Source organism: Patagioenas fasciata, chromosome 5 (genome assembly GCF_037038585.1).
Source record: "Patagioenas fasciata isolate bPatFas1 chromosome 5, bPatFas1.hap1, whole genome shotgun sequence".
Classification (NCBI taxonomy): Eukaryota; Metazoa; Chordata; class Aves; order Columbiformes; family Columbidae; genus Patagioenas; species Patagioenas fasciata.
In genome coordinates, this window is record NC_092524.1 from 14,397,478 (window position 1) to 14,424,192 (window position 26,715).

Consider the following 26,715-nt stretch of genomic DNA (forward strand, 5'->3'; position numbering starts at 1 on the left):
TTATTAATTCCTGCTTGCAAGAAGGTCATGTCTAACGATTTCCTCTTGGAGTTACTGATTTTTGCAATTGAACTATTAAAGATTTTTATTCTTGTTCTACTTGTGAAGATATTCAGATTCTCGCGAATGTGAGTGCCAATTCTGATCTTTCCCTGTTCCTTTAAGTTTTTGCCCCAATGGGATTCTCTTTTTCTCAAGGGAAAACAGCTGCACAAACATCAGGAATTGTAAATAATTTTGCATCAGTCCAAAATAAAAGCCATGTATCCAGATACCCAAGATCCTCCAGAATTCCAAATACCCAGGACAACTGACTGTAACAGCCTGATACTGTTCTCAATTGCATCATTGCTGCTTTACCACAGCTGTGACAAATATACAATTCCTTTTGAATACTTAATGTTGACTCGCACTGTAAATGCATACTAAAGTAAGTATGACATTTTACAGAAAATCATGCATGCAAAGTATTCTAGATGAATGAGACATGAATTAAAAAATAACCACCACCTTTACTTTAATTCCTTGGGCAGTGGAATGTCCTGACCACTGTTGAGAAAGTGTATTAAAATCTCATCTTTTAAAATATTTTGGAAGCATGTAGAAACTCTGTGGAGAACCTCAGAGTGGTTAGATATAAAAGCAAAGACACAACGACATGCAACCAGTTCATCTGTTTAAATAAAAGGCAATGGTTTGTCATCAATCTGTTCAGAATATAGCTGTGTCTAATATTACTAGTAGCAGTGGCATATAACACAGAGCACATTCCACCCTTCCAAGTAATATTGAGTCTCAAGCCCTTCTAAGTAATATTAATTAATCACATTCCTGACCTGAGTTCGCAGAGGGATCAAACTGAAGGGGGTTAACCAGTCAGACACAAGTGGTCAGTGCTGGGGAAGGGGCGAAAAAGAAAGCCCAAGTTTACCTGAAGTTCTTTTCATCCTGAGTTAAGTTGATGTGCAGTTTATCTTGTCTGCTGTGTAGACATCATGATTAGTCTTTCTAAATGTACTATTAAGACAACCAAAGCTACATCCAGTCCTGGCGACGCTGAAGTGCATGCTGAACTTCACACAGATTGAGCCATTTAAGTCAATGATGAGGTTCACCGCAGTAACACAAGGTGTCCATCCAGATGCCTATAGCATCAAGGTTGCACAGTCTTAATTGTCTCCCAACATATAAAAGGACTCTAAGACTTATTTCCATTCTCCTACCAAAAAACTGGTGCTCTGCATCTTCCAAAACATTTGGCCGTGTCTGGCAGAGATACCAGGTGCATGGGGGAGGCATTTTGGAACCTCACACCTATTTTGCACACCTTAAGGATTACTCTGTGAAATTCCTCTGTGTATTTGGGGCACCCCTAGCACCTATGGTGACAGAAAGCATCTTGTGGTACCAGCATGTGCTGTGGTTCTGTGTCCAGGGTTCATACTTATGGGTGCTTTTAAAGGTGCAGCCTCCTCAAACTTATACACAAGCTTAGCCGTCCCTAGCGATCAATACAATGTATGTTGGCACAACAAGTGCAAATATTTGTAATGGTGTCTCACAAGGGGTGTCTCCTGATCTCAGAGCAAAGAGCAGGAACATGGTGAAAAGCGAGGAAGGTGCTTTGAGACAGGTAAGGGGGAGCAGAACAAGAAATGCAGCTCCTCCTCCTAACACAAGGTGGATTCGGGCAGATTTTCAACATTCTCTGAATTTTGTTAGTTTTATATGTCCTGAATTTGTTCTACAATTTGAAAATCCTCTTGCTTTGATGATTGCCTACGCAGGAATGTCATTGCTAGCATCTGCTTTGGAGCTCCTGCAGGAATGTGTCTCAGTGAAAGTCGCTGTCATCTAAAAAGGCAGCAAATCAATGTCGCAAAACTTGATCAGCTTCCTGCTTTCCCATTCCCCGAAGCTATGAGCTCTGAAAGGCGTCTTCAAGGAACAAGAAAAATCAGATGCAAACTGAAGGTCACAGTCAATGTTTTCTAGAAAATTTTAAGCTTAAACATCTACTAAGCCTTTGTTCACATAAAGAAATATCAATGTAACTAAATTTGTTTAGCAACTTACTTGGTGAAGTGTTATCCTCCTCCTGTGGGGACACGTCAGTTTATTTAAGACAGTCTAAAATAAACAGTTGTATTGTTTTCACCAGAAGCAAAGTCACACGACTGAGAAGGACCCAGTTATGAGAGCAAAGCAAGCTACAGCTGAGGCAAGTGAAGGGCACAATTACAGCATGTTATCACCCCCATCTGGCCAATGTGCCCATGCCAGCAGCACAGCAATGGGGAAAAGATTTGGAGAGCTAAACAGCATCTCCGCTTTACTTGCAAGTGCAAAAAATGGCTGTTATTTCGCCAGGCCCCTTGTGTGGCATTTCTCAGTCCTTGCAGGCCACCTGAGGCACTCAAACATTTCTCCCTCTGTCCACCTGCCAGTGACCTCCCTCATCCCCTTCCTTCCCACAGCTGACCTGCAGTCAGTCCTGCCTTCACGCTTGACCCGTACGTTGGAGCAGCTCCCAAAAACGATGCAGTTGCAAAATGGTACAGTTGTTATCTGCAGATAAGGCTCAGTCTGCTCTACAAAGCTTTGATGATACATTATGTCAGCTAAGAATGTGAAAAAAAAAAAATCCACACCTTGTTTTCTATGGCTATATTGGCAAACTTACAAAATACTTTGTTGGCTCGCTTTATGGCTTTCAAGAAAGTGGAGAAATAAGCCCAGCAGACACACTTCCCTCTGTCACATGCTGCATCTTCAGTATGGCCTTATGCTATCCTGGCTGCGCCAGCTCAGGCAAACTAATAATACTTACAAGTGTGAGATATGCAGGTTTTATAACAGAATTCCAGTGGGAGTAATTTTAACTGCTTTTACGACAGAACTTGGCAGGTTTAGGACAGAGACCGAATGCTGTTGTACCTGTGATAGCAGTTGGCTGCATGTAATGATCCAAGTGTTCCTATATTTAAAAGTAAAAAGGAAAATGAAAGCACTGAAGTCCAAAAAAAAAAAGCAAGCTGATGCTCAGGAAGAACAGCAGCAGCAAACAGCTAGTCAGCTAGTTACACATTAGCCAACACACGTGCTCCTACCTGGCCTCCAGGATTGCTTTGCTGAAGCTCAGAGAGACAAGTGTATGATCCAGCGGGGCTGGGGCAGTCGCTGCCATGTAAGGTCTCCTTTCCCACAAAGAATAAGAAAATATTACAAAGCAGGAAAGAAAAAAAAAATATTTTTAAAAGCAGCGCTTCTCCATCCCCACTCCATTTCCCAGACGCAGAGCAAGGGAAAAGGGGGAGAAGGGAGATAATCTTTTCAGGGATGGCAATGCTTCCCCAGTTCCTAGCAGCGGGGAGGTTGGGCAGGCTGGTACTTGCAGTACTGACATGACTAGAGACCTTCACTGCCATCAAGGTGCTACAACAAGGTGCCGTGAAAACGTGCTGAGAGCGCATTCGTATTTGGAAGAGTATATGCTTTTAAAAAGACAAGATAGACAAAAAGCAAGAAAGCAGACGGAAAGTCATTATCCAAAGGGCAAGTCACTTTTCAGAGGCAAATGCAGGCTCCCGAGTGTATGTAAGGCCAATGCCCTCTCTACAGCTGATTCTTGTGTCTCCCTTCCTTCTATCTCCAGTTCTTCGCACCAAAACCCATTCAGTGGAAGTCCACTTCAACCAGATTTTGGTGGGTACCAGGACAACGGAAAAGTTCAAAACCAAGGAGGGACATGGGGGTTGTTCTGCAGAGGGTAAAACATCAGCCCAGCCTTCGTGGGAAGGGGGATCTGGCAGATTCCCAAGAAAGAGTTGCACAGTATTTGCTGAGCTCTAACTATATTCCACAGACCTGGAGGTGGAAGAGGAGAGAACAATGGATACATTCTGAGAAGGAACCATTTCCCACATCCTAAAACTCTGCTTGGAGATTCAGGAAATTCTGTGAAGTCAGAAGAAGTTTCTGACTGTGAAACAAGCAATATTTCTGCTGGTTCCACTGTAAAGTGAATCCACCTCCTTATTGGACTTCTGCAACTCGCCGTATCATTTCTGCTGAAAAACATTTCAAATCTCAAGTTGAAAAGGATTAGATAATAGAATCATAGAATTGTTCTAGTTGGAAGGGACCCTCAGGATCATCAAATCCAACCATAACCTAACTCTGGCACTAAACCATGTCCCTAAGAACCTTGTTTAAACACCTTTTAAACCCCTTCAGGGATGGTGACTCCACCACTTCCCTGGGCAGCCTGTTCCAGTGCCTGACAGCCCTTTCCGTGAAGAATTTTTTCCTAATATCCAATCTAAACCTCCCCTGGCGCAACTTGAGGCCATTTCCTCTTGTCCTATCACAGATTCAGCTTTTATAGCTCCATTAAGGCCACCTACAATTGCTAGCATCTCTGAAGTGGGACAACACTATTCTTCTGTGGGTATGATTGAAGTTCAGCTATACACGAGTGGTCACACTGTGGTTTATTTGTGAATTTTGTTTGTGCCTTACCGAAATTGCTTGGCAAAACACTTTGAGTTACATTTGGTGGCATTTTTCATCAAACAGTTTCATTGGCGTAAATATTTAGTATACCCCTGCCAAAAAAACCATGACAGAAAATTAACATGCAAGGCAAACAGCAAAGGACCAATTCAAACCTCCTTGGAATTTCCTTAGGAATCAAAAGCCACTTGGAGAAAACATTTGCCAGCTCAACAATTCGAAATGTCCTATACACATCTCTCTAATAGCCTCTGTAATAATTGACAGAGCACAATACACAGAAGAGATGCCAGCACATCACAAATATGAGGCTGTTGAGAGGATTAAGCATAATCCTGTCTCACCAACGAATAAAGAAAATAAGAAGCGGAACTGTGTTGTGTTGAATAGCACTGAGTCAAAGATACACTTATGGCAAGCTTTGGGGTTTTTTTTTGCTCAGCAGAGTTTCACTGAGAAGGTCATGCATGAATTCTGAAAAAAATGGCATTATTACCAAGGAATGCCAGGCAAAGCAGGAAATAATCTTTAATTAATTTGCGAGGAACTTTCATTTGGCAGACACAGTCTGCCAAATAAAGACAGAACAGTAGCTTTCTTATTAAGCTGATAAAATCGACCAAAAGTGAAGAAATCTCGTAGTAAAAAGCATTAGAACAATGGATTTTTACTAGCAGATGTAATAGAAATCCACAGGGAATCCTGGCAACACTCACCGGGATTTTTTGTCCTGAAATCAAAGGTATTTGTGACAGAAATGTAAAGAAAGAATCTTAACATTCTCTGCTTTTCTAGACTTTGACTCAGTATTTGATCTCAGACACGCTAAAATACAAGTAGGTTCAAACCTATCCATTAATTCTAACAACTCAAAGTACCATACTTTGTTTTTTCTTATCAGTATTATTGTCTTTCTATTTCCAATTGCCACCTCCATCTCCCACCAGCTCCTACAGGTATTAAGAGATATTTTTGTCATTTGTAAAGTGCTGGGAGGACTTGAGATAATAGGCACTTCATAAATGTAATGTGTTATTTTAGTGAAACTGGGACAAACTGCTGGTTTCAAACATAATTGGCTACAATGGAAAAACTGGAGCATCCGTAGAAAACTGGGACATGGTACGTGTGAGGTGCTAATATTTACCCTAATGTGGCGGATCTGTCCCTGTTCATAGGAGCTCACCCTTATATTTAGGGGTGTGAGCAAAAGAGCGTTAAAAGAACTTCATCTGTATTTGAAAATGTTTCCTGGGAACAGGAAGCAATTCAGCAAGTCAACGTGCTTGTTTTTCACATCCACAAGCCAAAATTTAAATCTAGCTTAAGCCTGAAGGGAAACAAGTTGGGCAATTTCAGCATAATCCCTTCAGAAATGTATTCTCTTCACATGAACACTGCTCGGCACAGTAGCAGCTCTGTGCAGGAGAAGCCTCACACTGAAACATAAGAACTGCTACAGTTTAGGTTAAGAAAGGGAGTCTTTATTGGCAGGCTTTATAATAATAACCTATACAAATTCATAAATAATCTTAGCATATTGACATCCTGTACAGGAAATGTGGAAAACTTGCCTAGGAGCTGCCCGCATTAATCTTCATTCTATCCTGTACTGGCGTTTTTCCCAGTTTCCTATGCCCGAAGTTCACAATATCTGTTTTTAAAGGAACACACTGACCCTTACAGAGTGGAGCCCAGAAAGCCTGATTTGCTACTAGTTTTAATTTTTACATCCTCTTCCCCTATCACAAGTAGGTTTTGAAGTGCAGCTTCTAACGAACCAGTGGAAAATGGTATTTATGTCAAAAAACTTGGTGTGCAAATCAAATGACTAAAGAATGTGGATTTATTGCACCACCAGGCCTTATGGAGAGAGAATAATATAAAGGAGCAGTATGCAACGACGATAAAGTTTATGGTCCAGCCTCACTAACACGTATCAACACTGGCCAACAGCTTTTATCATGGGCTTTAAGCAGTGACCCAGGAACTAGTTGAAGTCACAAGACTGTTTTCAGCCGCACTCTGCAAACTCCTTGCCATGACCAACGGTAATTTTGCCTTCACAAAGTGGATTTGCTGTGGATAGGAGACTCCTAGCACCTCCCCTGACCGAGAAAGGGAGAGGTGAGATGAGAGCCAGGCAGCTGAGAGCTGCTATGCAGACATACTCGTACAAAGGTTCCTGGGAAAATGAAGTGTTGCATGCTGTGAGGCAAGGGGGTTCAAGGGTTTTTGTACAACAGCTCCGCTTCACTCAGCAAGGAATCTGCCATAGCAAAATACTTTCCACGTATGCGCAGATCTAGTGGCAAAACACACTTGGTGTCATCAGAAAACCAACCTCCCTCTCAGTGAAACAAGCTGTCTAGATCACACCCCAGGTTACTAGTGTACTTGTTTCACAAGTGCACCTCTACCATCGCTTTAGGACACCATCAAAGTTCATCCCTCTTCACAACACAACATGCACACACCATCAAAGCTCATTGTACAGGTCTGACTTGTCTGCATCTATGAGAAGTCAAGGGGTCCTGGCACCTGGGTCTGGGGAGGAGGCTACTCCAGGGTAGATGTTCGGATGCCACCGAGTATGAAGTCCCCAGCTGTCCCTCTGCTGAAGTCTTCCACCTGTGCAGTGCTGAGCTTTCCACCAGCGTGTGCACCCCTCACAAAGCTTAGTGTGTCACATTCAAAAAGACAGTAGCAGGACTCGACTGTCACTGGCTCCTTCAGTAAATGCCATGGCAGACAGGCAGGCAGACAGCATCCCCGCGAAACCCCCAGGAAAGGAAACAGGGCTTGCCCAAGTGTCCTGTTCAGAAGATGTCATTGTCATGTTCTCTAAGTGAAGAGGCTGTGTCACCAAGTCAGAGGAGAAGGCATTACAAAATCTGGTTCTGGTGTATGTATACAAAACTAGAGAGACAAACAATGGTATGTCTGAGTAATCATACCTGTCCCTATCCCAAAAAGTCTCTCCAAGGTCTTACTATCTACTTAACTTTTGGGTTATCTACTTGATTTTGGGTTATCAGGCATCTTCTGAGATGAATACATCGTTTCCATACTAATCAGCTCCAAGGTTAGTGAAGGGTACTGCCTGCTGTTCTTGGTTATCCAAGCCAATTTATTGAAATTACATCTGGCCTACATGAGATGCATTGTGTGTTCTCTATTGATTCATGACACTATCCCCTGCAAAAGTCTTAAACAGGAGAACAGACTAGTACTTTCTAATGCTTTTCTAAGCAAAGTTCCCCTGTGGCAAGGCTGTTACCCTATAGCTCCTGCCATATACAGCGTTCAGATTATATACTGTGCTAATAGAGACATGACACTAGCAGATATTCTGGGTCAACTTCCATACAATTTCAGCACAGCTACTGCAGGTTTAGTCTAGCAAATCTGAAATAAGAGTTTATCCCTTGCTGATGCTGTGAGGATGCGAGGACAACGTGACATGACCGCGTAAATTGAATACAATGCACCTTTTTTGTACCAGAGATCAAGAATATCTCTGTTTCTAAGATTTTGAAGTTTTCCCTCTCATACACGAATGTAATTTCCACTGATAACTGTGATGCGATCCGTGCCCCAGTTCCCTTTATCCTGGCACGCTGCTCTCAGTGACAGGGGCACAGAGGACAAAGACAACAATAAAAGAGACATTATTAAGGCAGGTGAAACTTCCCGCATGAGTAAGTCTTAAAATATGTACGTTAGACGAATGGAAACAGAAACCATTTGCCTGAAGTTGCCTTTGTTACTTGGCTAAAGAGACATCTAGGAAAAAAAGATAATTCCACTGCTTTGGCAAGACACGCAGCCTGTGTGCGCTCCCTGAGCACATTCATTCACAGCTTTCCCTCATTTTTATACAAACACCATGGTCTACTCTAGCCAAAAGTTTCACCCCCTGCGGCTGATGTAATTTGCAGTTTGGCTTTATCGGCTGTGCACAGGAAAGTAAAGATACCACAGCCAGGCTGCTCCTTGCTCCCAACGTCTCTCCAGCTCCTTCTCCCACCCCACCTGGGCTTGGTGCGCAAAGGACGAGCTGCTAGAACAGGTTCAGTGCCCTTTGGTGGAGCGCTTTGTGTCCAGGGCGCTTGGCAGCAAAGCCCAACATCTGCTTTGTGCCCCCAGGGTTATCGCGAAGCAAAGGGGTCACAACCCAGCGTGGATCACTGTATTTTGGGCATTGTTTTGAGACAGGACATACAACACAGTATTACCAACCCCACATATTCAAACTTGAGTCAGACCCTAAAACCGACAATAATAGTTTAGAAATCTGATTAAAAAAAAATTAATCTGAGATTCTATGTTTTCTGGGTTTTCTGTTTTCCAAGCCCTAGGTTGGCACTCTTGAGATCCCAACCACCTCGTGAGAACTGGAAACATTTCATTTTTCAGACAAAACCTGGCAGTCCGGCCTAATCTTATGACTCCACATCACTAATAAATAAATTTTTAAAAAAGTATGAAATACATAACAAAGCATGAAAAATTAGCAATAGCGAATTCAGGTCTATTTTCCACAAAGCTAACAGCCAAAATTATTCTGTTTCGAATAACTATTCTAACGCAGCAGAATGTGAAGTTTAATAAAACCCCTCAGGTTTACATTTTACTGGCAGACAAAAGTGACAGATTCTGGCTGGTGAAAAGCCAGGCAGAGACCTTTACTTTATCTGCCAGTTGCCATTTTTTGGAACAACTTTTTTTGTTACTGGAGCACTGAAATTTTGCAGCAGTGAAATTCCAGTGTATGGGAATGGCGACCAAGGGCAAAGAGAAACACATAGAGAAGACGCTCATGGAAGAGCTGCCAAACACACCCAAAGTAGCTTGAGTTTATTTCGCTCTACTCTCATCCCAACCACGCAGTAAATACATTTATAAAAATAAAAAAAAAAAAAAAAAAAATAAAAAAAATAAAAAAAAAAGAGGAAGGATATCTCATGATTGAACACTGGCCTGGGGACATCTGAGTTCAGTTCCCAAATATTTCATAAACTTTCAGACTCAGTTGTCATCCTGAAAATATACAAAGGAAAATAATGTTTCCTTTCTTGCACTCTTGTTCTGTCATTTTTCTTCATGTTGTGAATCTGTCTCTTAATTTATACAAACTACTTAGCAAAAGGAAGCTCTGATCTCAGCAGGAGCCCATAACTGCTGTAAGAGCAAATGATAACTGGCAAGAAATCTGAACCAAAAGCCCACCTCAAACCTTTGCCAAAGTTCAGATCCGGATCTGCCTTTAGGAGCAGGAACATTCCTGCTGTAAACAGACTTCTACCTCTGAGCCAGTTGTGAGCAGACATCCCACAGTTCTTATTCTAGAAATCTCTAGCTGTTTGACTAAAATAATTAAAGAAATCTAAAAATACAGTAAGGAATAAATCACGCTGCCTAAAATTCTACCTTCCCTCCCCTCAAATCCTATGCCTTTTATTCTGAAGCGGACAAATGGCAAAAGCAACAACGAAAGGCTGATTATTAATCTTTGATCCTGAGTCACTTTCTCTTACAGAGCCCTATTCTTCAGCTCAGGAAGCGCGACACAAGAGCACTCCCACCGCCTGATTAAAGGTCCAGGTATGGGGTCACACAATGCACAAAGAGAGCTGCAGCGTTTCAGAGAGCAATGTGTATTTAACGTCTGACTAAACGCAAGTACGATAAAGAATGAAATAATGAACATTCCTAATGATTGCCATCACTGTGAAACTGCCACAGAACTGCTTGAGGTAATTGTGGTAAGAAATGGAGTTGCTTTTTAAGAAAGAAATGACCAAATCTGTTTTCCAGAGTGTTAGCCTGGGTGATTACAAAACTGAACTCGCTGAGAATGCCAAATTGTTGGAAAATGGCAGCGTGCCCTTCTCAACAGAGAACAGCCAAATGGACCTAGGTTTTACTGGCTCACCCGAAAGCTAAGGAATTAGAATTGAAAAGAACCTGAACGAGGTAGTTAACAACTGGGATTTCAGGTTTGTCAGCAAAGAGATGCCTTGCAGAAGGGTCAGAGGTTACACCTGGAGATTTAGAAGATAATGACAAAGTTCAGATAGGCATCAAACCCATCTTGTCCGTCAGAAAGCAAATCATCATTAAATCCAGTTTTGATGAAAACAACTTGGCTTAAGATGCACAATTCCTTACTTCCTAGGGAAGATGCTTAGTCCAGCTCTCCCTTTATTTCTTCTTGTCCTATCTGAAAAATAAGAAGAAATATTTTTAAAATGATATCAAATTCTGAACTTTAGAAAGACTCCACAAACAAACCAGGAGCCCCACGTGATCCCGGCTGACTGAAATAGCAACCCGCCCGTGAGCTCTTACAACCGTTCCCTGTAAAGTTGACTTTTATGACAACGACTTTTCTACAGGGGATTTGCAGTTCTTGGAAAAGCACTGAAATTGCCGATGACAAGAAAATTGTGTCTCTGGGAGAGCGGGCAGCGCGGGGAGGGCGGCAGCTTTGGGAATGGCATCCACGTCCCGCCGCCCCGCGCGGGGCAGGAGCCTCTTTTCAGCAGCACAAAGGGGGACGTGTGAGCATGAAATCCACTCTGAGCACTGCTCACCCTGCATAGCTAAGTCTAAAGGTTGCTTTGGCTTGGCCACCATGAGGAGCTGCACTTTACATTCACACTGTCAGAGAGTACCTTTTTTTTTTCCCCCTGTACCATTCATGGGATTTTTATCTTCTAAGTCACCTTAGGAATTCAGCTCAAGAACTTGATTCTCACTATCAGTAGAGTTTATAGACTTTACAAAAGGGAAACAGCTGTAAAGATTATGGGAAATCTGTAGCTTTACTGTTAACCTACATGTCTCTCAAGATTTCTGCATCCTTGGTCAGATATGAAAAAACAACTTTCTTCTATAAACTCCTATTTTACACTCATATATAACACCACCAAATTTTAAAGGTGATAATCAGGAAAGAACTGGCAAAATATTAGGGCGAACTCAACATTTCATATGCATTTTACTAGACCTAACAGCAATTCAGGATGTGTTCTGGTCTGTTTATTAACCTGTGAGCAACCTTCTAACTAACCTAAACATGCAGGCTGAATGTAAACATAAAGGCTTACTCACCTATTCTGCCAACAGGTTTTTTTAGTCTCTTAAAGAAATTTTGATCAGATGGAATACAAAGGAGGAGTTTACAACCATTTAATAACAGAAACTAATAAAATCGCATACACTTTATTTTAAACCTGGACTTAGTCAAAGGGAAGTCCTGAAGTATGCAAATATATTGGCTATTAGATGTTATAGGGGCTGCTGTACTGACAACTATATATGAGCAGAAGACAAAAGATTCTGTGACCTTGTTTCTGCACCATAACCAATGCTGAAATAACCTCTACTTGTGAGGGCTCATGAAAAGCTGCAAATCTATAAAGCTCTGGAAATCCTTGGTCTCATCTTGCTGCGTCTTAGACACATATTTCCCATTCAAATTCAACTTACATCAATAAGCAGCCTGACTTCTGATACTGAGGTACAGTGAGACAGTTCATGTCCTCTGTGACTCACAGGCCATAGTCAAATATTCTGTTTTACAAAAGCGGTGTCAAGGACACTTGTCAGTATGCTGGAAAAAAAAGAACCATCACAGATAATTCAGACACTGTAAAATCCCTGCACTTTTTCTGTAATCATTGTTTAAAATAAGAACTGAATACAGAAATAACTTCCAAAGATTAAGCACAGGTATTTCAGTATGGCAGCTCTGCATTGTGTTATTGTTAACCTTTTTTATTTTTTAGTTTCTAAAAAAGCTGCTGCATCCATCTACTGTACTGGAAAATTCAGTAGGATGAATGGTTCTAAATTTAGGATGCAGGACACTGCAGCTGCGATAGCATTTTGGAAGTGGAAGGCATAGTAGATACATGACATATTTAGATAAGACAACTACTTTTAGTCAAACAAAGCTCAGTTTTGGCTGCTTGAGCAAGTGCACTAATTTGGCTAATCAGTTCAGCTACACTTCATTCCAGCTCTCATTCTCACCTACAAGATACTGTGGCCCCCTTCTCTCACAGGCAAAGCAGGAGAAGAGTGATCAGAATCTTGTCGCACAGCATTTCTGCTGCCCCTTCCTGAGCACCCAGCTGCAAATCCTTGGAGACAGCGCAGTGCCCTGGCCAGTCCGCTGGCCCCTGACGTAGCGCAGCCGTGCTCTCCCATCACTTGCCCTCACCCAGCTGCTTTTGTTGGTCTCCTCCAAATGGATCAAGTTATCTGCTGATCTATTTCTGCTAAGTTCAGCATTTTATGGTACCAAGACATAATGCACTCTGCTATAGCTCTTCCACTTATTTCAAACTTAAAATGTTGCTCCATGACTGAATCATTTTTCATCTTCTTTTTTTTTTTTTCCCTAGCAACATCTCTCCATTTACATCCTTTCCTCCTCTAAACACATCTTGTCTTCAAAGTAATCCATCCTGCTTTATTAGGCCTAGGCCTGGCTTCTGTTGGATCTCATTTTGACACATACTTGCCTTGTCATTTTTAGATAGCAAGTTTTCTATCACATGGAAACAGATCATTGACAGCACCAAGTGAAGTGGCAGTTTTAAAATCAGACTCTGGGCTTGCAAGTTAGGAACTGTAAGACACATGCTTTAATAAATTTAGTATCAAGTCTTGTTGATGGAAAGAGATTTTTAATACGTTTCCATGAAAATGAGTCATTTTAATCAAGATGTGACTACAGTTATTTTCTGTAATATTGAAACAGATTTTCATTAGGAAGCCACACACAAATTAAGGCCCATAACTTCCATACTAATCCATACAAATTTTTCCAAAGTTTGTAGGGTTTTTTGAGGAGAAATTGGCAGTAATATGTTTCAAGTAACTGTAGCTCTGGTGTCCAGCCAGGAAATGGTGGAGAGCAGTGAATCTACTGGCACAGTCCTAATTATTTACTATAATTGGGATCTGGGCATCTGCAGCAGAGCTGCAGTTTTGAGCTTCTCCAACAGCATGCAGTTCAGCAGATTTAGACATTTAAAAATGAAGCCAACTCTGGGTGCTAATGAGCCCAATCCAGCATAGAATTTATCCAGTGAGAACTCAGTCTGCGACTCCCCAGAGCTTAGACCCAGCTCTAAAAAGTCTGGAGCAACCTCAGCTTCTCGTGCCCTCAGTGGAAGCTGCTTCCTGCAGAGCTGAAGAGCTGGCTGGACCATACACAAACATGCACCTGTCGCCAAATGATGCTCTCAGGTATACCAGTGAAACAGCACTGATTTCAATGGAGTTACACCAGCAAATATGGGCACAAACATCTTTAGATTGTCAGTAGTGTGATGAAATTTATATAAACTCCTTGAAATTTCGCAAAGATTCCAGTCATATCAATTATGCCTCTAAGAAACTTAAAACTCCATACCTGAAATTAGGCACCATTCATTATTTTTATCCCTTAATCCTGCCGAGCTTCCAGAAGGTTTGTTGTACTGTATCTGAATTTCTGTTGCAGTACTTCAGTGTACATTTTGATGGAAGAATTAAGCTACCAGAGGTGCACTCTTTGAGCTTATTACACCAACACTGCTCTCTTGTGGCAGACACTTAAAGTGAAATATTGATATCAGGTGCTCTACATACCACAACTTAGCCATAACACAATCCAGTTGGCAAAGGTATATACAAAGCAAATCACCAATAAAACTGGATCCTCAGATTTTTTTAATAGATAAGAGAGACAAAAAGCAACAACAGATCACTAAATTTGCCTTCTCAGATATAAAATATTCAGGTGTTCATCCCCATGCCTGTATTAATGCCAAGATTTTGGACAGAAAGCAATGCTATTGCAATTCTCTTTTCCAGCCCGTTCTGTTGAGATGCTTTTATCAGACCAAACCTGACAGCCATTCTGTGTATTTTCACCTGCCTTTCAGAAATTCAAATCTCGCTCCTCAAAATGAAATATTATTGTTTCTGTCTTTTAACTCTCACAGTTCTCTGATGATTCGAATTTACTGTTCTTTTGTAAGTCAGGCAGATCCTCATTTTTTTCCTCAAAGACAGTAAAAATTATTGTTTCCCAGCCATGATTCATATTAGCAAGCTAGGGAACATAATTAAACAGACAGCTTCAAGCACTGATTTTCTTGACTTGAATAGCACAAATGAGCAGGAAGACTCTGGCCAAGTGACTAGAAAGTATACATCTACAAATGGGAAAGAGGTTCCCAGGCTGCAGTTAGATACCTATAGCATCTAAATTGTCCTCCGTTTCTATGGATTTTTGTCTTCATGATCTCTGAGAATATCACTGATGCAGTATCACTGGAGCAATTCATCTGCAGATAAACATCAGCCAGCAGGTTTGCCACTTTTTCTCTTTGTGCATAAAAATATATATATTTTTTAATTCATCATGACAGGAAAATAATAAATTGTGCATAGCACGCACAACAACCATTAAAAGGCCAAGTATCCCTAGAACAGGCATGTACAAGCACACACAGCATAAGAGTCTGACACATGCATACATGTATAATCACAAGACATTTGTTACAAACAGACATGTTGTGTTAGTGACACTTCACCACAACAGACTCATGGCACTAAAACAAATCAATACTAAAAGGTCACACTGACATCAGCAGAATTAAGACAATCCACAACAGTGAAAAAAGTCAGCTAAACATACATACTCCAGTGTGATAATCCATTGGATCATTATTGGGTTTTTTTTTTTGAATGCAGTTGAAGACATTATTCATGTATTGATCAGAACTGAGTAGGTGGGATCGCTAGTGAGAACAGGTGTTGGATTTTTACCAGGTAATGGCTTGCTCTCCCCATCCTCTGCCTTTGCCTTCCTAGATGCACACTTCGACTTGCAAAACTTAAAGCTGCTTTACATTTCTTAGTGGAAAAGGGAGCCCTCTACATGCAAATCTCCCACACCAGCCAACAGGTGTTTTGTCACTCCAGGCTCAGACATACCAACTGCTCTGCCAACTTTCGCACGTTTTACAGTCACGCCTTTTCCATAGGAAGGGTTTGTACATGTTGCACCTTTCACAAGCAAGGCAATTGAGCAGTTCCCCCAGGAAGCCCCTAGGAATCAAACCCTTCTGTTTGCTCAGCTTTTTCAGAAAGGTCATGACCACCACGTCAACGCTTCTTTATCCTTGATGTAACTTCTGCTCTGTATATGTACAACAGTCCCCAGCCCTCAACAGCCACCACGGGGGACCACAGAGCCAGACAGAGTCCACGACCCCCACAAAGACAGACCAGCAGTTGCTCTGAAGCTTCAAGAGGGCAACCCAGAATTGAAAGACAACATGCCTTGTGGAAACCCTGCCCTGTTCAAGCACGCAGAACTTTTTAAACTCGCTGCATACAGATGCACATCCTTAAAAAACAGTCCCAAGCTAAAACTGATTTTGCTTTGGCAGTGACAACCTGCCAAACAACAGAACATGAGCATCTGATATTTCACTCAATTGTCATGTTTTGATTGCATCTGTTACACACTGGTAGATCTTTAGGTTGAGCAATATGATGAGCTTTTAGATTTCCTTTCTTACAGCTTCATACTGCATGCCTCTACAGGAATGAACTTGTCAACTCAGATGCAAAATGAGTGAATGGCTTTTAATCACTTTGATAATGTTAATGTTATTGCTTTGACAGGATAGCAGCAGATACAGTTTGCTGATTCAGCCACTTGTATAACGATCTAATGGGCTTTTCTGACTAATGCCATGCTCTAAAAATATACACTGGACTAATAGATGAGCCTCTGCTATACTGAAAAACAGGCTCATTAAGACAATTCCTCTGAAAAGTGGCATTTTTATGACAAGATACTGAAGCATTTAATTACCTTGTATCCTGATAGAGCTGAAAGAAATTAATTGAAGAGGAAAAAAAATGTGCAGCGATGTAGCAGATCTTGAGGTAGAAAGAGATGCCAATAGTCAGTAGTGTAAACTGGAATTTGAGAACTGCAAAGCTGCTTCCCCAGAGGAAACGGGCTGTTGATAGGCTACAGATTGTCGACCATTTATGCAAAGCAGAAGGCCAGTTTCAGAGGGGAGGCTTGTCATTACAGAGCAATTAATTTGTCCTGCCGTAGTCTCTGCCAGGAGAATATCAGCTGCTGTTAAAGGACAGGGAAGTCAGGTTTGGGAGGGCAGAAGAGTCTTTAGCGACATGTGAGGTAAGGAACTTGTTTTCACTGCAGTGTTAGCTCAGATTATCCACCCGTAAGCTCATTCACAGAATTGTTAGGGTTGGAAGGGACCTCTGGAGATCACCTAGTCCAACCCACCTGCTAAGGCAGGTTCACCTGGAATAGATCACACAGAAATGCATCCAGGTGAATTTTGAATGCCTCCAGAGAAGGAGACTCCATAACCTCTCTGGGCAGCCTCTTCCAGAGCTCTGTCACCCTCAAAGAAAGGAAGCTTCTCCTCATACTCAGATGGAACCTCCTGTGTTTCAGTCTGTGCCCATTGCCCCTCATCCTGTCATTGGACACCACCAAAGAGTCTGGTCTCATCCTCTTGATGCCCACCATTGAGATATTTATAAGCATTGATGAGATCCCCTCTCACCCTTCTCTTCTCCAGACTGAACAGACCCAGGCCTCTCAGTCTCTCCTCATAAGAAAGGTGCTCTTGGACCCTTTGTAGCCCACTGCTGGACTCCCTCCAGTAATTCCTTGTCCTTCTTAAACTGTGGAGCCCAGAATTGGATGCACTTCTGTGCTCTTCAAGTGAGTGCAGAGGGAGGGTCAGAAGTCCTGCTCAGGCTGCACCCTGGGGCAGTGAGGTTTGCATGGAGGTTTTGGCAGCACCAGCAAGACATGATTGTTGTGCCAGGAACCTGCTCCAAGTGACTCTGTGTCAAGCAGCCCTGCAGCCAGCTGTGTTGGTGTGACTGAGGTGACAGCCCTGTAATGTACACGCAGACAGCATCAGCCTGCCATAGCTCTCTGTTCTTGCCGGCACTGCTATCAAACATCAAAACAGACCTCATGCAATCTCTCTTGCTTCTCGGACAGGAATTTGCTCCTACCTTTGGTCCACTCTGACATCACTGTTTGTACAACGGTGTGATAAACCAGACCGGAGAAGTCTGATTTTAAAAGATTTTTTAAAAATTAATTAATTATATAATTGATGAAATTAACTCCCACCTTGGTTTATGATTATGTGTTTTTTTATGACAAGATACTGAAGCATTTAATTACCCTGTATCCTGATAGAGCTGAAAGAAATCAATTGAAGAGGAAAAAAAATGTGCAGCGATGTAGCAGATCTTGAGGTAGAAAGAGATGCCAATAGTCAGTAGTGTAAACTGGAATTTGAGAACTGCAAAGCTGCTTCCCCAGAGGAAAGGAGACAGAAGGGAGAGTGGACAGGTAGGAAGAGGGGCCTGAGGAGGAGACTGCTAAACCCTGCTTAAGAAGGGCTGATACCAAATAAGAAATCCACAGCCTGTGTCATCCCCACTCCAGCATTAAGCAAGGCTCAAGGCACATTTGCTTACAAAGAGCTAACATTTAATCAGGCTGAAGGTTTTTGCATGTGAATGCAGGCTCCATTACAGGCCAGGCTTTGAGCTGAACTTCAAAGCTGGTAGTGGTGAAGACAGGCTCACAGTGACCATGAGTGGAGTAGATGGAGTTTTTCCCTGGTGAAGAATAGCTTCACTGGGCACAGACAATTCATCAGCTGTTCAGTGCACCGTGGTTTGGATCCTGCCTTTATAGCAAGTTCCAGCTTTAAAAGAACCATGGGACTATGGCCTGTGTGTCACGCACGGTTTGCCAGGGCAAGGCCTCCAGCCCACAGCCATTTCCAGCAGCTCTTTCCATTTACAGCACAGGCATACATGGGTCACAGAGCAGGGAGAAAGGTCTCACACAGAATAGATGGCACCCTCAGCTGCTTGGACAGCCCGTCCCAGTTTGTCTCATGATGAAATAGGGTTGATTTTTCCAACCTTTTTCCTTTTGTCATTTCACCATTTGTTTGGAGCCAGCAACATCTGCCTATCTTTGAACCACAGTGACAAATTGTGACAGCTTCAGCTTGAGGACTGTCACACTTAGCAGCCTGCTGACAGGACTAGAAGAGCATGTATCTCCCAGAGTTATACATAGGTTCACTCTATCGGAAACGGCATAGCATTTGTTACTCTTTGCTTTTAATTCTATACGTGCATGTAAAAACTGGAGCTTTTTTTGTTGTTGGCACAAAAGCACAGCCACATACGCCTGTTTATTTCAATTCTTCAGAGAATTTTCATTGTTTGAAATAACATGGTCTCAGCAAACATATAGCTACCCAAGCACCCCTTTACTAACTCTAAGCAAAAGCAGAATCCAAGCCACAGCGTCAGAGAGCAAGTGTGGGCATTGCCATCGACAGGAGACGCGTGGGGTAAGAGGACACTGCAAATACTTGTACCAAGGGCACACCTATGCTCCCTGCCACCCTGCCAGATGTACCCGGTCCACACTCCCTGCTTCTGAGGCATATCTCACCAGCAAGGAACTTAGAAACAGGCAATGAGGCATGGGGCACACATCTGTGACCAACACACTCCAGGGAGACCTGTGAAGAACAGGTAATTGCCTGCACGGGTAAATACGCTGGCTTAAAAGCTGGGGAAGCAATGAACTAGGTGGTCCCCCAGTGCTTCCTTGCCTTTGGCTGTCTTTGGGAAATCAGCACAAGAATGTCCCTGCTCACTCTCGTCCCCATCAGTGGAGCAAGGTAGCCCCACATCTGCTTTGCATTGCTGCCTGCCTGGGAAAGGTGACCCCGTTCAGCAGGGGAGAGACGGCAGCAGGTCCCTCTCGGGGAGAGCAGCTCTTCACTGGCACAGGCAACACCTCTGCCCAAGATGTACAACATTTTTAGTACCGCAATTAACAAAACAAAGCGGCTGTTTGAACAATATATAGTGACAAGTGCTAATACTTCGAAGAACGTATCCAACTAAGAAACGTTCAGCACATCTTTTCCCTCCTTTGTAGAGGATAAAAGAAGGACTGAACACAGCTGAGTGGGCATAAAGAGCTCACAAATGCCTTATTAATAAGTATGTTGGATCTAATGATCTGTGAAACTGAAATGAGATTATTTAGATTATCTCATTAAACAAGAATAATAGCAATAGTAACCAGGCAGTAATTAGGAGTGGGCCAATCCAAGGACAAACTAAATAATAGGGCCAAAATACTCTTAATTGATACTCTACATTTTTGTGCTTGCACTCCCACATTCCGAATTTATGAAGAAATCAAGAATCATGGCTAATCAAACATCCAGATTTCAACAACCACTTATTAAGCCACTGGCTACCCACACCTGTATGGATCAGTCAGTCTGAAAACGAAACAATAATTAAATAGTGCTATTTTGGCAGAGCTGGCCTTGTGGAAACAAAAACAACTAGCCAAAATGTGAAATAGTTTTCAAAGGCTCAGCAATTAACAACCAGCTCAAGGCAAACCTGCAAGCAGGGGCAGAAGCAGAACAGGAACAATCCCTGATGCCAGCCCTTCATTTTAATAGCTGGCCATCACAACCTCCCAACAAAAGCATAACTTTTCCTCAAAGTGTGAAAGTAACCCCTGAATGTGTTCAATGCATAATTCACGATGAAGCACCACATGAATTTTACCTTTTACGCCTTATTTATATGTAAGTATTCAAAAGGTCTTTAGTTGTCACCAAAGAACAGGACATCTCTGCAGCCTCCCAGGAACGATGGGGTGTGAGGGATTAAACATGACAGATCCGGCCTGAGTGGCAGTAAGGTCAAAAGGTCCCAGTATTAAAGGCCAAAGTAATTACTGTTGTGCAAAACCTAGCGCTCCCGTTGCCTTCCCTAAGTGCTCTTTACTTAACAGGAAAAGCAGGTAATATAATATACAGTGCAGTAGTAAAAGACTTTTCCAGGGGATTGGATAAATGAATCTAAAAAGTTAAAACAAACTGCTCAAAGGCCTGGGACTTGACAGATGGCACTGTCATCTCTAGGGCTTCCTAAGGCAGCAAGACCTTGTTGCGCTTAATGCTCCAGAGTTACTGAGGCCTCACCACAGCCCAATAACAAACCACAGACTGCATTTATCATGGGAATTTAAACTCAAAAACATCCATCTTATTGGTCAGGACACAAAGTGTTTATTTCTCTTTTAAAGTTTTGCTTCCACATACTGAATTATTAACATTAGCACATAAAAATAAAGGGTAATTGAAGGAAGCTACTTGGAAGAAAGATGTCTTTGTTTCTGGAGTTATTTTATTAAGAATAGAAACTGCAGCCCTGCCCAACGCACTCATAATTCTCTACACAGTACAGCACAACTTAGATCTTGCTTTTGTAGCAAGTTTGAACTATGAAAGAACTATGGTTTTTAAAAATTAATACTAAAGATGACAATGCCTTGGTAGACATTTGAAAGACAAAGAGGAGCAGAAAAAATAAAAGCAAACCAAATAATTCCTCAATTACGCTGCAGGATAAGGAGACAAGAGCCACCTCTAACACAAGAAAAGCACTCAGAGTAATTCAAGACTGAGGGAGGGAACATTTTGAACAGCCATAAAAGGAGAAAAACTCTACTAAAAAAAAATCCCCCAAGTGCTTTAGGGTCCTTCCTAATGGAACTGTGACACCGCTACATATAAGACTAATTATCCTAATTTCCTGGGTTTTGACTTGGCTCTCCCAGGGCTGCTCAGGCTGTGGCCTGCATGCCACCCAGGGCAAGCGAGGGCAATGCCTCAGGGCCTCAGCTCCTTCCTCTTGGCTTTTCCCCCTTTTATCACAGACCTACGTGTATCACTTAGCGGGGACGGGGAGAGTCTCCCAGAAAAGGTGCTGGTGGCAGCAGCCTGTTGCTACTGGGACCACAACAACTCATCTCACACAGTTTCCCACATTTGTTGGGTCGATGACGCCAACTGAGCATGAATGGAAAGTTTGCTGACGTGTCCAGCCTCCTCCAGCACAGAGTGAGCTACGTGACCTGTGCACCCACTCGCTTCTGTGCTGCCTCCAGCCAGCTGCCAGGCAAAGCTGAACCCCACAGGCAGCGTGACAGTAAAGAGCATTCAACAGGTAGCTGTGCACTGAAAGGGATCCTTTTCTGTCTCCCACTCCCACATTACCTCCTTCCTTATGCGAGATCAAATGTCTGCAGACTGAGCTGCAGCAGTGACTATAGACTGGATTGCACTTGCAGCAGAGATGGGCTAATACACCAACACTGCTGAAATAGTAAACTACATCCTACATAGCTGATAATAGAACTTTGCGTCCTATTTGAAGGTGATAGCAAATGAGGGTGTCAAAGAAGTCAGGAGTGGGGTGGGGAAAGGCATGGGTTAACAGAAAACAGCCCTGCACCTGATGGACAGGGAACGCATCCAAAGTGCACGGATAGGTAGACATTCTTCTCCACATGATCTTGACCCCTAGAGCAAGTTGAAGCCTACATCAACATGTGTGAGGTTTGGCTCTTCTCAAGCCGTGGAACTGGCAAAGGTTCCCATCACCAGGAGCCAACATGGATGCCAATAGCCGGCAGGCAGCCCATTTCCCTGCTTGGGAAACTGAGGCAAAAAACTAGGTAAAATATCTCTTTCACCTTCCTCTTCCATAAAGGAGGAGGAATGCCTGCCATTCATTGTGTCCTGCATTAAAATGGATAGCCATTTCTTGTTTGAAAGCAGAGAAAACTTCCTGGCAGTGAGAATAAAGTTCCTGTGACTTGAATGGGTGAAGGTTTCTGTTTAAGCTGGCTCTTAACATGTATCTTGAATGGACTCCAGCAAGTGAGACTGCATTTAAACAGGATGCTGTGTGTATGAACGACACAGGGGTCAGTGTGTGTCCACCAGGCATGGGAGGTGCAGCAATCAGATGGGCCATCTTTGTGCCCTCTGGGGAGAGGTAACACAGAGCCAGGCACCACTTTTTCTGATAAAGATGGGAATGAGGCATCTTGAGCAGATCAGCAGGATGCATTGGTTTGGAAGGGAAGTGATGGAAGAGACAGCATTCAGACTACCCCAGCTCTCTGTCTGGCACGGATCAGAGAAAGCTCCAAATAATGCACATCAGGATCCCAGACACTTTAACATGCTCCCTGATGAGTCGCTGCACTTCAGTAAGTGCAGGAGTACTTCGGGACTAGGGAGCAGAAAAGAGCCACTGCTTAATACACATAGTGCAATCTAATCCATAGTCTGTCACTTCTTTGTAGACATAAAAGTGTGAGGTGATGCTAACACTGTAGACCTCCAGGACAACGGTACATCTAACAGCTCTTCACAGTGGCCATGTCTTCCCATCAAAAACACACAGTGAGAGGGAAGTTCTTATCTCCCAGCTCATGTGAGAAGAAATGTGATTAAGACTAAAAATATACTGATGGCCAGCTCTTAATATACACACATCAGGTGCTTGTGCCTACTCTGCAGTCTGATGCCAGCAGGGCTCACTTTCTATCACTGCTAACATGTTGTTAACTCAGATGTTTAAGCACTGAAAGGTAGGGTGCAGTGAGGGAGGCCTATTATTAAGGTTAGTCCAACTAATAAAAGCACTGTATTTTAAGACTGGCTGACACACACGCAATACATTCTGAGGTTATTTTTTTAAGATAAGGTTCTTGCACATTTGCATAAATTCAGGAGATGGAGCTTTGTGAGAGTTCCCATGCTGACAGATGAACCAAATGCAGCCATATACCTCTAAAGTTTGAGGAAACCCACCTAATCAGTTACTTTACCACACCTGCTTTAGTGTCAGTGTTGGCTCTTGCATGACTCTCACCACCACTGCAGTTTTCTGAAGCTGCTGCTTAGTTTCTTGTGCTTCCACAGAGAGCCACTGCAAAATGCTCTGACGGAGCTCAACGTATGTGCTGCTGTAGTGAGAACCGCTGGGTTAAACCTCAGGTTCATCATCCCAAATGCCATTTCACTTCACCTTCACTACACAGTAAGTGATGTGGGCAAAATACTCCAGTTTAACATGGTTGTTGATCATGTGGCACACTAGAGCAAAAAAGAAAAATACGAGCATGTATGCGACAGCGAAATAAACACTCTCAACCAAAACTGCAAGCTATATAAACAGTACTAAACTGCCGTATGCCACGGGATTATCCATCATTGTGATGAACCGAAGCCAAAGCCCATGTTTTGTTAAGCTCTATCTATCATCAGTATCTGCAATATGACATTTCCGATTACAGTTGCTTTCAGATGAGCTTTTCAATTTTGTTGGGCAGACAAGTCTAATTGCTGTTTAATACCAAACAAGACTGCAGCAGGACGTGATTACTTTGCTTAAATAACATTGTTTAATGAAATCGCTCAGACTCAGTCCTATTAGTTTGATCTTTGGATCAGACCAGAAGCAAGGCTGATGGGAATCCTTAGCTGAAATAGAATTTCTTACTAGACTAATTTGTGACCCTCAGAATTCTGTTACACACCCACAGGAGGTACTAAAGTTTGCTAAGAGGGTAAGACACAATTTCCAGAAATGACTGAAATATAAGCTTTACCTGTGCTTTAAAGGAGAATACTGTATATTACACAGCTAAATTGGGGGGATTATTGTGCAGTATTTTACCACAGAACTTCTAAGTCAAGAAGTTTCAAAACTGAGAAATGACAGTGTCTCAACTGTACAACGTGGACAAGCTCCTAACTTTCTCTGCTTTTTGTACCCTCCTTTGTTATATCCTAAGTTGCCATACACAGACAAGATAACAGTTGGAGACCACACCATGACCTGCTTGGAGTTGGCAGGAGTATTATGTGCCCCACAAGAGCACAATCAGGTAGACAAAGCTCTGAGACAGAGTCTGGCTCCATTTCCCTGGTGCTCTATGGAGGAAGGAAGAAAAGCCCAGCCCGCTCCCCACTTTGGACAGGAAGGAGTTGGGGAATTGTTCCCTCTGCTCTCAACCTTGCACATACACAATATCAGTGCAAAAAGGGATTATTGTAGCTGCCCACTGTTGTCCACCAAGAGTCACGCTATGGTACCCTGTGCCAGCAGTAAGTGCCATGGTCTGCATCACCAAATGCCTCTGCAAACTGCTTCCATGCTCAGCTCTACCTCACTCCCCACATGTGCCATTTACATATAAACATCCATCTTTCCTTGAAGTGTAACTGTATTACAGGCTCAGGGGTAGGACACAGGGCTGGGATGGAGGACATCAAAGCTCTATGCCAGGCCCCCCTGCTACCCCAGGCAAGCTGATTCACTGCTTTACGCCTCTGTCTCCCTGGAAAGGGTGGGGGACAGTCTATTCACACACAAACCACTGAGATTTATGGGTTAAAACTACTACATAAGAGATAGAGATCAGTGAAATAGTGCTCCTGTAGCATCAAAGTCGCAGCATTCACATTCGGTGAATTCCAGAAAACTAAACGCTTTCTCTGGCAACTGTTTATTCCTACATCATCACACAACACTCACAAGTGTAATGTTGCAACACGCAATTTGGGGCCACTGAAACACTGGGTCACCTCCCTGCACATCACAGGAATGTTAGGTGTTAGTAAAGGCTTTATTTGTTAATCATACATGTTTTTTGAGATCCTAGCTTGACTGAAACTAGCTAAATATTGTTCTTAAATATTATTCTTTTATTGCTTTCCAGATACAGTTTGGCTTAACTTAGAGAATCCAGATCTGACTCTACTGCTGAAGAAAGTTATCAGGAAGAACTGCTGAAGTCTAAGGAGGTATCTGTAGCATGAGTTTACGCTGTAAATGGAATATCCAATACAAAAAATAGCTATTACTACAGCAGTAGTTTCTGAAAAATTATCAATATATAGTCCTAGTTTTGCCAATACCAGCACAGCTGAGCAAGATGGGATGGACTTTATTTTATGGAAAATGAAGACGTTATGGTTAAACACACACACACACACACAAAAACCACAACCAACAAACCAACAGCAAACCACAAAACAAAAACCAAGCAGCACATACACAAAGAAAACGCACCACAACGAAACAAACAAAAACAATAGAAAAAACCTCACATGGAAACAAGTTATTTTACAGCCTGTATTTCACAATAGCTTTTGGTGTGCCCCGTGTCCACTAACATGTATTATACCGAGAGATGTTTCCATCCCTTTTCTTGCAAATCTCAAATGCCTTTGCCATCAGAACTGATCCTCTGAGATTTGGATCCTTCCCAAGTTCATTTAACCTGATTAATTTTTAATGGCTGTCAGTGGTTATTTCACCCAGTCAGTCAACAGCTTCAAGAGTTCAAAACACCAGCCACCCTCTTCCCACTCTGGCATAACATAGTGCGCAGGATCTACGGAAATAATTCATCTGCATCATAAAGAACTTGAAGGAGCTGTAAAAGAGATTGATCCCTGAGAGCTGCACTAAACTTGAAAGCCCCTTCCTGGCTCTGAAGAAGGAGAATTCTGACCTGAAAAGGGGTCTTGAGTGAGCAGCCTCAAAGGGAATAAAGTATTAGCCTGTAAAACCAGCACTCACTAGGAAACTCAGGTGATCTTTTAATGTAGGTACACCTCTTGCCTCAGGCACAGCAAACATAATTACTTGCCACAGTAGTATCTCGAGCTCAGGGGTTGATGTAACAGGTTGTTTTTTGGTTCCTTTTGTCCAAAGCACCGAGCAAGCCCCCAGGAAGTAACTGCCAGTACTACTTCTCTAGTGACCCAGCCCTCTAGGACAATGCTACCATTTATTGTCACATGCAATGCATATTGCTATGCCATTAACATTAACCTTTTATATTGATTCAGCTGCAGTTGCTGCATCTGTGCTGGTTAATGTCTTAAATAAATCCTGTGGCAACAGGAAAGAACTCAGAATAGTTGGCAACACTGTTCATTACAAGGGTTGTAGAGCTCTAACCAGAAGTAAAATTTATCCCGAAAGCAGGAGAGAGTGGAAAGAGAGAAGCCTTAATTTATCCGTGATAATGTCTAGAAATCCTTGGGAAGCAAGAAAAGGACATTCACAGGCATCCCATTTGTGCAGTGAACACTGCTGAACCCTTTCCTGTTGCCAAGGTATGTGCTGGCACTGGGAGGTTACCAGGGCACGACGATATATTGTCATGCAAATGATGGGGAGTTG